The 13,130-nt window shown below is 36.9% G+C and overlaps 1 long non-coding RNA gene across 1 annotated transcript; it reads right to left on the reverse strand.

Moving 5' to 3' along the window:
• Positions 1-10,123: 10,123 nt before the first annotated feature.
• On the reverse strand, positions 10,124-12,103 carry LOC145955591 (uncharacterized). The gene is made up of 2 exons (XR_014432244.1): positions 11,690-12,103; positions 10,124-10,310 (listed from the first exon to the last, which is right to left on the reverse strand). It is a non-coding gene; the product is annotated as an uncharacterized LOC145955591 (long non-coding RNA).
• Positions 12,104-13,130: the final 1,027 nt, after the last annotated feature.

Here is a 13,130-nt window from a genome sequence, read left to right on the forward strand (position 1 = left end):
GCTAAATAATATTAAAAATTCTTCTAATAAACACATTAAAATATTAAAATAAATACTGATATATTATTAATATAATTTTATTCCCATGCCCAACATGAAAGATCCCAAAAGAGAATTTTAATCTTGGCCTTGGTGACGCCTAATGCACCTTATATAGCGCATGACGACATATATCAGAAATCACACATTTGTAGAATCGTGACTCAAACAAACACCTCAAATTCGATATTCACATTTCAATTGATAAAACTATTTGTAAATTATGTAATAAGCATTCTAAACAACACAATACACACATATGACTACATACCCAATCAATCTCCTTATACAATCACCAATGCATTCCCTTAGGGTTTCTTTAGAAACTCATCAGGATCTCAAATCATACAATTACAACCTTAAAACATGCAATAGATTTCATTCAAACAATTCATGCAATTAATTATGTATAATAAAAACAAGAAGTAAAACAAACACAATTAGGAAAAATCCCTCATATATGACCATACAACAAACACAAGAACGAAGGTAAATCCCATAACTCGACATACAAACCTACATCTAAAGCAAGATTTCTCACTCTCTATTACCTTGTTGAGCAGAAAAAGATGGGCACACATCCCTAGGGTGGTCACCTTCTCCTTCAGGTCCTTCGAGTTCTAAAGCGTAATCACGTACATGAAAATAAAAACATAAAAATTTTGATCAGAAAACTCCTATTTTAAAAACCCTAATCTCCTTTTAACCCTCTAATTAAAATATACTAACCACAGTTACAAATTCCTTCCCTTTTTAATAAAATATTATTCTATCCTTTATTAAAATATTTATAATATATTCTAAAATATATTACATAATTGAAACAAATGTTAAATAGTCCTATGTTAATAAAATAAAAATAAAAAAGTATTAATTAAATACTTATATTATATTTTATGAAAAATAGGGTGTTACATGCATCTTACTCTATGATGGGGTTCCATGTTCTGAAGTATTTTCTAATTCCTATTCATCCTTCTAGGCTTGTTCGGGTGACTCAAGTGAACTAGCACTCTCTTGCTTGTGGATTCATCAAATGTAAAATAGATAATGATGCGCAAGGATCTTCAGGGCATGTTGCTAGTGGAGGTTTGTTTAGAAATAGTAGTGGGACTTTCTTAAGAGTGTTTGCCTTATACATTGGTATTATTGATGGTTTGAAGGCAGATTTGATTGTTGCTATGTTAGCGATTGAATACACTTTTTCAGTAGGATGGCATAGGTTGTGGTTAGAATGTGATTTCAGGATAGTTTTACATGTCTTTCGCAATCGTAACTTAGTGCATTGGTCTATTCGTAGTTGTGACACCTTTACTACCCCAACACATATCTTGTAATAATGTAAATAAAACTAACAAATAAATTTTTCAATGTTGGTAAAAAAGGTTCACATAAAATCTTCATAACTCTTATTCAATATCCAAAATAATTGAAAATAAAACCTAAGAGTTTACAAATTGTTTTCAAAATAATAAATACAACTCCAAATCTATATAAAAATCCATGTCCTAGAAATCCTCTGCCCCGATGTCACAATATCAGAGCATACCCACAATTCAACTGTTGGTATTCTAGATGTCACTCATAGCCGGATCTTCCTCACCTAAAACATTCACAATTTGTATGGTGAGAAAAAAAATATCTATATGTAAAGCACACAAGGAAAATCCATAACATAATTTCATCATAACTCATTACATAATGAAATATTCACAAGCATTTCTATATATCATAATTTTATCAATCATACATCATCTTCACATCACAATTCACAATCACACAAATCCATCACAAATCTTGCAATTAACACTATGCCAAGGTCACGCCACCCTTGTAGCATCTCTTGCCCAAGGTCGTGCTATCCTGACATATAAGTGATATGTGTTAATTGCCTCACACATCCCACACTATGTCAAGGTCATGCCATCCCTGTAGCATCACTTACCCAAGGGTCGTGTCATCCCTAGTCATAAGTGTGAGGAACCACAATCACATCACATTCACATTCAATACAACATCTCATTTCATGTCAACATACTCACATCATAATTAATTGAACAATTAAGTCATAATATATCATTCGCCACATCATGTTATCAATTCAATACTAAAATAATAGATATAATGTATACATTTGTGCCAAGACATCACACCGCATTCCATAACTCAATTTCATATCACATACACAAAATAGATAAGTCCACACAAAATAGTGGTTCACATACCTCTCAAGCAATTCACCATGAATCCACCTCTAGATCATCAATTTTTACCATATAATATAACAATAACATTTATAAATTAATATAACACTTAATTGAATCACCAATTTAATAGAATCTTAACTCAATTAGTAAAACCCCCAATTTTTCCAAAACCTAACTCATAGACACTTTTCTACAATTTTATTCTCTCTCCTAGATCATCATTTTTACAAATTAATTGCATATTCCTAATCCTCAATACATGCAAAATCTAATGGGATCATCAATTCCTCAAACAGAAATAATTATAAAATTACTCATAATCCTACGGGCTTCCTCCTCTACCCAATTCTCTCATGTAACTTTGCATACAAATAATTTCTTTTTCTCCCGTACCTCGATAAGCAGTAGTTGAAACTAGAGCAGGATCTGGTTGGTCTCCTCTTCTAGGTTTCCTTCGGTCTTCAGAGAGACAGAAGGAAAAGAAGTCAGAAGTGAAAAGTTTATTTTTTGGAGTGCTACAACGTGCTATTTATAGGCATCAAGAGTGGCTGGAACGACCCGTTTCGAATCCGGAACGGCCCGTTCTGGACTCATTCGTCATGTGTAAAATTTACATCTAGAACAACCCGTTCTTAAACCAGAACGACCCTTTCTAGGGTTGCATTTTAACCGATAACGACCATGTTTGGAACGACCCGTTCTTAAACCAGAACGACCCGTTCCCAACTAGGGTTTATAAGTCTTTTTAGTAGTTTGGAACGGCCCATTCTGGGCTACTAAGTCACCCTTATTGGACTTTGAGCCTTCATATAATTTCTGAAAATTGGGGTGTTATATTAGTCATTGGAAACATTCTTTGGTTTTGTGTTCTAAGATGTAAATTCAAGCTTCTCATATTTTTAGATGGGGTAATTAGTGTGTTAATAGACTTATGGCACATGGTTTAGCACATAGGAATTTGTTTGATGGAACACTTTACCATTTTTTATTCGGTTAGAGTTTGTGTAACAGTTATAGTCTACCTTCTTTTCATTTCTGTTAATTTTTCTTGGGTTTTCATCTAGTCTCCCCAAGTTTTTGGTTTTCTTCCCTCTTTCTATTGTATTCGAGTGTGTTGCGAAAAAAATAAATTTACCATGTCCAAAGATAATTATCATGTTAGTTTTGGTTCATAACATCCTTGATTTTCATAAAATCATTAAGGATTTTTTTAATTAATAAATGGATTTTAAAATATTATAGAGGTTTTTTTTAAAAAAAAATATTTGTGCTTTTTAAAAAATTAAGTGTGGCCTTATTTTAATTATTTCAAAAGAGGCTTTCAGAAAATATAATAACTGTTATTGAGAAATATATTCTATTTATAATTGTTTTATTATTAAATAGGGGAAGTTAGGTTTAAAGGATAAGCTTTTAGAATTTGGTCGATTTACGCTTCGTATTCTCATTTTTATGCTTTTTTTTATGAACTTAAGTATTGCCTAGAGAATAAGAAATTGCAAAAGACCACCCTGGAGACTTGTAATTGTCCTCTAGTGAGGTAAGGGAGAGTGAATAATCTTGCTCTGGAAGTGTAGGTTATCTATTGGGTAGCTTGATAGACCTTCAATTCCTTTGTTTGTTCTTCTATGCTTTGTGGGTGAACCTTAGGAACCCTCAACTTTTACTAGTACTTTGAGTAATTTCTTGTAATATGATTTTTTGTACTTTATGATTGATAATTGTGTTAAGAGTTTTGTGAATTGTGGATGAATTGGTGTAACTTTCGAATCCATGAGAAACCCTTAATTCTTGTAGGAAACCATAATTTATAAAGAAGGTGAAAAATTAATGTTAATTGAATGATGCATGCAAAATAGTTGTTGTTTTAGGTAAAGTGATGATATAATTGTATAAGAATAAACTTTAATTGATGTTTGTATTGATTAGAGAATTGAGATTTAGTGTGGGGAACTTGTGTGATTTGTGTGTGTGGACTATGTGATAATCATATAAAGTGAAGTCTAAGTCAACATTTAGCAAGGTTGAAAGTCTAGACATGAGTGCCTAATAGTGATGTGTAATTAAGATTTATGAATGACATGCACTTGTGATGATGATATGATGTGGATTATGCATTGAGTCTTGTGTGAAGTCTAAGCCAAAGTTTAGCAAGGTTGAAAGTCTAGACATGAGTGCCTAATAGTGATGTATAATTAAGATGTATGAATGACGTGTACTAGTGATGATGATATGATGTGGATTATGCATTGAGTCTTGTGTGACATGCATGTATCAAGTGCATAAAAATATTTTGTGTGAATGGTATATTGTGGAATACATTGTTAGGAAGGATCTCCCTTACATGAGCTTGGGATTCATGACCCTTTGGATAATGGGGGTTTAGGAGCCACAATTATGCTCATTTGTGTAGTTTAGAGGAAACTTGCGCAATATGGTTGTCCCGACACACCCCGATGTATTTCTCCCTAGTTTAGAGTGTTGTGATATGTGAGTCATTGACATGTTCTCCTATGCTACTCTATGTAAGCCTTTAAACATTGTTAGTGTTTTACTGGCATCCATGCATATCAACTAGTGAAGTTCAAGTTCATTGCATTCATATGAACTATGAATATTTAACCATACTTATAATTGATGATGTGCTTATTTATTTTTTTATTTATTTTATATATATATATGTGTGTATGTATATTATGTTGCTTGATGTGTATGACTATCTAGAACTATCTCACACTAGTAGTCAAAATGAGACATTTTTAACTCCCTATTGTTTTGTTGTGTTTCTATGTATGTCTTTTAGGTGAGGATCATTTGGATGATGAGGCTCAAGCCTTGTGCTATCTTATGGATCGAACTCTGATAGGATATGACATCAATATTCTTAGACCAAGACTTGCTATATTTGATTATTTTGTTTAGGAAAATTTGTTAGTTTTGGATTTATGTATTGTATCGGATGGATACTATGGTCTAGTCATTTATTTTGGAGACAATTGTGTTTTCAACTTGTTTTGTTTTTGTAGACCCCTAAAATTGTCCGGGTCGGAAATAAAGCTTGAAGACTCTCGAAGACCAAAGGAAAGTCAGCCGGAAGGACTCCTGGAAGACCCTGGAAGACCCTAGGATGACAATCTGTAGGTTTAGAGGTCTTAGAGTAGCAAAAAATAAGAAAGTGGAGGGAATGAAGCCCAATACGGCCTCCCAGAAGTTCAATACGGCCGTATTGAAGTTTCTGAACTTCAATACGGCTGCATTGAACTCAATGCGGCTGTACTGAACTTCAATACGGCCGTATTGAGGTTTTTGAACTCAATACGGCTGCACTGAACTTCAATACGGCCGTATTGAGGTCTTTGAACTTCAATACGGCCGTATTGAATTCAATACGGCCGTATTGTAGTTCAAAACTTCAATACGGACCGTATTGACCCTCATAAACCGTATTGAGCCTCATCCCTATAAATATGACGTCAATGGGACGTCATTTCACACTTTTGGACTGAGTTTTGACTCCCTCCTTGAGTATTCTGGGGTTTTTGAGCAGTGTTCTGCCCTAGAAATCTCTCTGGGAGTCGATCCGACGAAGTTCTGGAATTCCGAGCATTTAGCTTGGAGATTCGAACTTAGTCGAAGGGAAATCCTCCGGATTTCCATAGTTAAAATTTTTTAGGAAGGAGTGAGCGGGCTTGTAGAGCGAGGGAACGCCAAAAAGCTTCCCAGTTTTACTTGATATATAAAAAGCACGCTTCAAGAGGTTTCTTTTCTAAAAATCCCTTCTTTTACTGCTTTCTGATTGTACATATTTAAATTGTCATCATGTAGATAGTTAATTTATAATTGCTTAGAATAAATAGGGGTAATTTAGTAATTTCGCACTATTATTGTTAAATAATCTGTCATAGGGAACCCGAAAGGGGCGCTGTGGGGTGCTAACACCTTCCCCACGCGTAACCGACTCCCTTACCCGACTCTGGTTGTAATGGCCGAAGTCGATTTTTGAATCGATTGCCTTAAACTTCTTTTTCCAATGTTTTGAGTAAAACATTGGTGGCGACTCCATGAACCCTTCCTTTTTATAAAAACCGCTAATCCATGGAGGGTCCCGCTTGGGATTAACATGGATTGGTGGGCCTTTTAATAAAATTGCTCGTTTGACGAGGTCTCAGTTTGAGAATAAGTCATTCTAGCAATCCATATTTTTAAACAAATAAAAGAGTCCAACCATCCTTCGCGAATGCCGAAAGCCCGTTTCGGGCCGGTGGCGACAGATGGCGACTCCACTGGGGAAGCCTCGAGAGTCAGTCCCATTTAGTGACAGATTATTTTTAACAAATAATAGTTAAAATTACTTCATTACCCCTTGCTTGTATAATAACACGTTTTACCTATTTGGCTTTAAATAACTGTTGTATGTTTAAATTTTTGCAATTGTTTGAAATAAAAACTGCACACAAACCTTTGCACACAACAGTTCCCTCTATACCCGGGGGCATGAGTGGTAAGCCATAGGGAGTGGATGTTAGTACGGCCGGTTGTCGAATGGGTCTATAGGTGCCCGTAGACCGTTGTCGGAAAGCATCACTCAAGGTGATAACCATGAACTCGAGTCCGACAGTGCGTTGGAGCTTTCCATCGGCTTACGACGAGAGGAATTGGGTCCCTATAATGGGGGCACCTTGGGGGCCTCAGACCGGTGAGAACAGTTAGAACCACCTTGAATATGCACCTTTCTGCAGGAAACCCCTACCTCGTGATTCGCTCGTGACTGTTCGTGGATGAGTGAATTGTTTGTGTAAATGCTTATGTGCAAATTGTTTGTGCATTAATAAATAACCTCGTGATAAGGTCTAAAGAATAATCCCCATGCATGAAAAAACCATGACATGAGAGGAAAAACCATGTGTGAAAATATAATAAAAGTGAGGAGCATGTGCATCATTACCAATAAGATATCATGCATCCTCATAAACCATGCATTCTAGGTTCACCAATACCTCTTGACATGAGTAAAAGAGACCCATAATTATCGAGATTCTCCGTTGAGGAGAGATCATAAGTCAAGGAGGGTGGTAACACTCTGTTTTAAAAAGGCAGCGCCTTAAAAATGGAGGGTTATCAAGCTCATGTCAAGAGCGTATTCATTCCATAAATTAATTAAATTAAATATTCATTTTTAGAAAGTGGCTGGTCATCTCTCTGTCCTCACACGCGCACAGAAAATCAAGAAGATGGAAGCGCTGGAGGACCAAAATAAGAAGCTTACAGCCGAGCTCTCACAGCTCAAAGAACAAATGGCGCAAATGATGGAACTCATGCGTCACCATAATGTACATGGGTCTCACCACAGTGACCATGAGTCCCATCATCATGAGGAAGAGGAGGTGCATGAAGAAGAGCCTCCGCACGCCATACCTATTGGGGCTGGAATTATGATTAAAGAGCCCGAAGTTTCAAAGGAACAATTCCACGCCCTAGAGGATCGGCTAAGGGCTATGGAGGGGCATGATTTCGATATTAAAGACGCCGCCGACATGTGCTTAGTGAGGGACATCCAATTCCCTCCCAAATTTAAAGTGCCAGATTTCCCAAAATATGTGGGATCGACTTGCCCCAAAAGTCATCTCACCATGTATTGCCGAAAAATGGCTGCATATGCTACCAATGAAAAGCTCTTAATTCATTGCTTTCAAGAGAGCTTGGCTGAAACCGCACTCAATTGGTATATGCAGCTGGATGGAAATCAAGTGTGCACATGGAGGCAGTTGGCCGACGCCTTTCTCAAGCGCTATAAGTATAACATCGACCTAACACCCGATAGGTCCGATCTTCAAGCCTTGAGCAAGAATAATGATGAATCTTTCAAAGCGTACGCCCAACGATGGAGGGAGTTGGTGGCACAAATAGAGCCCCCGTTGTCGGATAAGGAGACGGTGTCCTTGTTCATAAACTCGTTGACCGGTCCCTATTATGACAAGATGATAGGGAACACGACAACACTCTTCTCGGACATCATCACCATTGGCGAAAGAGTGGAACAAGGGCTGAAAAGTGGGAAGCTAGCTGGGCTTCCCCAATCATTTGAAGCCAAGAAGACCTACTGGAAGAAGAAAGAAGGAGGAGTCAACGCTGTAACCATTTCTCCATCTTCTTCCACTTCGAAGTCGGGAAAGTCGCAATACAAGCCTGTGAGGAAGTTTGATAAACTTTCGACCACATATAGCGACCTCCTGCCGAAGCTAGTGGAGGCGCATCTTCTAGCTTATGTTCCACCGAGGAAATTTGATCCACCATACCCCGATTGGTACAAACCACAAGACAAATGTCTATACCATTCGGGGGCATCGGGGCATTCAACGGAGAACTGTAAAGTTCTCAAATATAAGGTCCAAGACCTTATTGATGCTGGGTGGGTCACCTTCGATTCGACAGCGCCCGACGTGAGCAAGAATCCTCTACCAAAGTAGGAGTAGAGAATGCCAAGCCACGATAGGGCCCCTTCATATTTTTCTTTTCTTTTAGGGACTCATGATCAGTACCCGAGATCATGAGAACCTTTTCATGTAAATAAGGGTTTTTGTACATTTTTAATACATATCAATAAAGAGGCATTTTTCACACATTACTCTCTCTTTTGTTCTTTTCTCTCTTTCCTCAATAACATTAATAATTCTAAACCTAAACAGAACCAATAAAATAATTATGTCTGTAATTGTTCGCTCTGACCGGGATCCGAAGGTGAAAGGGTTGAGTTGGACAGTGATGAGGAGACCATTTCTCCGGATCTGCAAAGATTGCTAGATCAAGAAGCTCGTCAAGAGAAACTGGAGACTGTAAATTTGGGGCATGGCCGAGAGATAAAAGAGGTCAACATTAGGACCCATACCAGTGATGAAATAAGGACACATGTTTTCCACTATGACTATAATAAAATCATTCTTCATTGCTTCTTTTCTTGCTTATAATAAAATTCTAAACCACATTATTTTTAACCCTGTTTGAATAAACATGAATGAGGTTAAAATCATCTTAATAATAATAAACCCGCATCATTTTTTATGTGGAAGTGTGTGTGACAACTTGGAGCACCTTCCCTTGGCCTCGACAAGTGCCATCATGGGTAAAAAGAAATCTTTTAAAATAAAAGAAGCAGGAAACCCAAAAAGGGGGCTGCGCAAAAATAAGAGCAAAAGACCCGCTAGGAATCCCACGAAAAGGGCGACCTAGGCAAAAGTTAGGGTTACGAAAATGAACAAAAAACAAAAGTCCGCTAAAACACCACAAAAGGGTGTTTTAGGCAAAAATAAGGACAATCAAAAAACAAAAATAAATCCATGATGGTACCATGAACCGAATTCGAAAAGAAAGGTTCAAGGGAAGCTATCCAAGTTGTCGAATCACAACACGACTTTTTAACTTCATAAGTGTTTAATCAAACAAGCCTAAACACATAAGCCTACCTTGGCCATCCATTCTTACAAAAACCATTTTTGAAAAATAAATCCCCTCTAAAACACAAACTTCAGAATAAAAATATCTTTCCCTTCTTTTCTCTCTTGTCCCAAAAGATTTTAGAATAATCTAGTGGAAGCATGGAGAAATAAATCATCACTGATAATGGATCTAATCTGAATAATAAAATGGGGGAAGAACTGTGCCAAGAATTCAAGATCCAACACCATAACTCTTCCCCATATCGGCCGAAGATGAATGGGGCAGTCGAGGCAACCAATAAGAACATCAAGAAAATAGTGCAAAAGATGGTTGTCTCATTTAAAGACTGGCACGATGTAACAACCCACCCTAGGCCGTCACATCAAAACCAACTAAAATAAAATGATATATAATATAGAAAATAGAGCAAAAGCCAGCTACGCTAGAGTGTAAAAATTTGTCTTCATAATATCAAACATAATTATATCAGAGTCAGTCTTAGTAAAATTATACAGTAATCCCATAATAACATCATATAAGACACCCTAGGTGCTGGTCAAGCTCTAAACCTAGCTACTTCTCAAAGCAGCTACCAAAGACTTCTTGCTATCCCAAAGCCTCACACCTGATCTGCTCCCCCACAAAGTGAGATCATCACAGTCCAAACCACATGGAAACATAAGGGTTAGCACGTATAAAAACCAACCATAGTACAATAAAATGAAATATCATTAAACTAGATATTCATCAACAATACATATCCATACCAAGGAAATGAACATTAAAATAGTTATTTCCATGCCAAATATAAACCAATCCAGAATCTAAGGTATACACATCCATACCAATGTATACATATTTAATAAAGAAATCCATAACCAATGTATACAATCCATACCATATGTATACATATTCCACATCCAAAAACAAAGTCACACCACTGTATAATCCATGATGTAACCAACACATCCAAACCAAATGTTGGCCTCAACACCATCCAAACCAAGTGTTGATACGGTGAAACATGTCAGCAACCCATGTCCCACGCCTAACCTCTCATGGAAAATATACAGTTGGATTTACGTCGTCACGTAACCCTGGTGATCATGGCCACTTCATCCATCGGTATGACTCGGCCTTGCCCCCATACCGGTAGCAAATAGAATACTTAGAGGAGTACTTCAGAATCCACCTAACATCTGAAGTGGTTTATCATATAATCCTTGGAAAAGTTCCTTATTGGAATCCTCACCATGGGATTCACAAATTTTATAGTTTTCCAAAGATTATATCCTGATCTCACCAAGAGATCTTCCATACCATAACCTTACTCCTCTGAGTTCTATTAGCTTTTCCAAACCACATGCACATAGCATATTTCATAATTACATACAACTTTTCCATAACCATGCCAAATCATTCACTAGAACAATCATATCTAGAGTTCTAGACCTCCTTTTTGGGTGATTCCAATGCCATTAGAAAGCTAACATCTAAGGCTACAACTTTCATGACAAAATCAAAATACTCATGAAAAGTACTATTCATGTGAATAGTAATTGTACTATGCAGATGAACAGTAATTTCTGAAATCAATTCGTGACTGAATAGTAAACTCAAATTGAATGAATAGTAAATTCAAATTGAATGAATAGTAAATTGAATGAATAGTAAATTATGCAATCAGACGGAATTCATATGAATAGTACTATTCATGTGAATAGTAACTTTCACGACAGAAAAATCATCAAAATTCCTTCCAATTCATGAATCCAATCCAAATTTCACGAAATTGAACCATTATAAAGCATAAACAATATCCAGAAACAACATTTTAAGCAATAAAATCAAGTTTTAACCATTAATTCATGCAAATCATGAAGAAATCATGAAAACCCTATCAAACCCCTTTTTCCTCAATCCATCCTTAATCAAGCTTAAATCATGAAATTAATATGATATTTCAAACCCATACATACTAGATTAAGTCTTATAAGTACTACCCTTACCTCAGAAACTTCAGAAATGCAAGATTTGGACAAACCCCCAAATTCCCAATTCAAACTTCAATCTCAATTTTCAAGGCTTTAGAGGCCAAATCTCCTGAAACTCCAGTTGTGAAGATTGATCCTGGCTTGATAAGCTTCCCAAATATGTCCTCAGCTTCCCTCCGGACCAGAGCCTTTCTCTCTCTACTTTCTCTCTCTAAAAACTGTCTCTGTCTGACAAATGAAATCCTCCGGTCCTAAGTCCCTATATATAGCCATTTTTCAAAATTTCCAAATTTCACCCTTAGCACCTATTCACCTCAAATATCCTATTCCTTGAAGTATTTCAACTCCCTAAGCTCTGAAACAACCTCAAATTCACTCAGAAAGACCAGATTTATCTTATGTTCCTATCCTTCGATCTCCTACCCATCTTATTCCTTTGCATGCAATACTCACAACTCACCACCATATGAAATGCAACATGTGTCAACACACAAACAAATATCACTTTCAGATATAGATGCTTGGAATAATGAGTTGCATGCCATAATACTTCACTTAACCAAGATGAGGAGGAAGGTGATCAGTCTTCTTCCCTCTTAATACTGGTTCAGTATAATGGTGTACAATGCATCATTCACCAAATTCATGCACACACATGCCTATACAAACTATCAAAACATCAACCTCTCATCTCATACTATAAAATCACTATCATGCTTAAATAACTAATCAAAATCACATTAACATACAACATGCATAGAAGTAAGTACATTCCAAATCCACATAAATAACATATACATACATACATATATACTAAATAACTTAGTATTTTCCATGGTGTTACACACGAGATGTTACCCTTCGCTCTTCATGGTTATAGGACTTCAGTACGCACATCTACAGGAGCTACTCCATTCTCCCTCGTCTATGGGATGGAGGCAGTTCTACCCGTCGAAGTCAAGATACCTTCTCTAAGGGTAATTATGGAAACAAAACTTTCCGAGGAAGAATGGGTTCAAAGCCGGTATGACCAGTTGAACCTCATTGAAGAAAAATGGCTGAACGCCATATGCCATGGTCAAGCCTACCAGAGGAAGACCAAAAAGGCTTTTGACAAGAAAGTCCACCCTCGAGTCTACCATGAGGGAGAGTTGGTAATGAAGAAATTGCTACCAACTCGAAAGGACAAAATCGGAAAGTGGGCCCCAAATCACGGAGGACCATACGTGGTAAAACGAGCCTTCTCATGAGGAGCATTGATCCTCACAGACATGGATGGAAAAGAACTTCGATACCCGGTCAACGCTGACGAGGTAAAGAAGTACTATGCTTGAAGACGTTGCTTGCATAAGCCCGCTAGGATGAAAACCCGAAAAAGGGCATCCTAGGCAAAAGTTAGGGCAAAACAAAAAGCCCGCCAGTACAAGGGTACTAGGCAAAACAAAGGCAAAATTAT

Source organism: Cajanus cajan, chromosome 3 (assembly GCF_000230855.2).
Source record: "Cajanus cajan strain Asha chromosome 3, NIPB_CcT2T_4, whole genome shotgun sequence".
Lineage (NCBI taxonomy): Eukaryota > Viridiplantae > Streptophyta > Magnoliopsida > Fabales > Fabaceae > Cajanus > Cajanus cajan.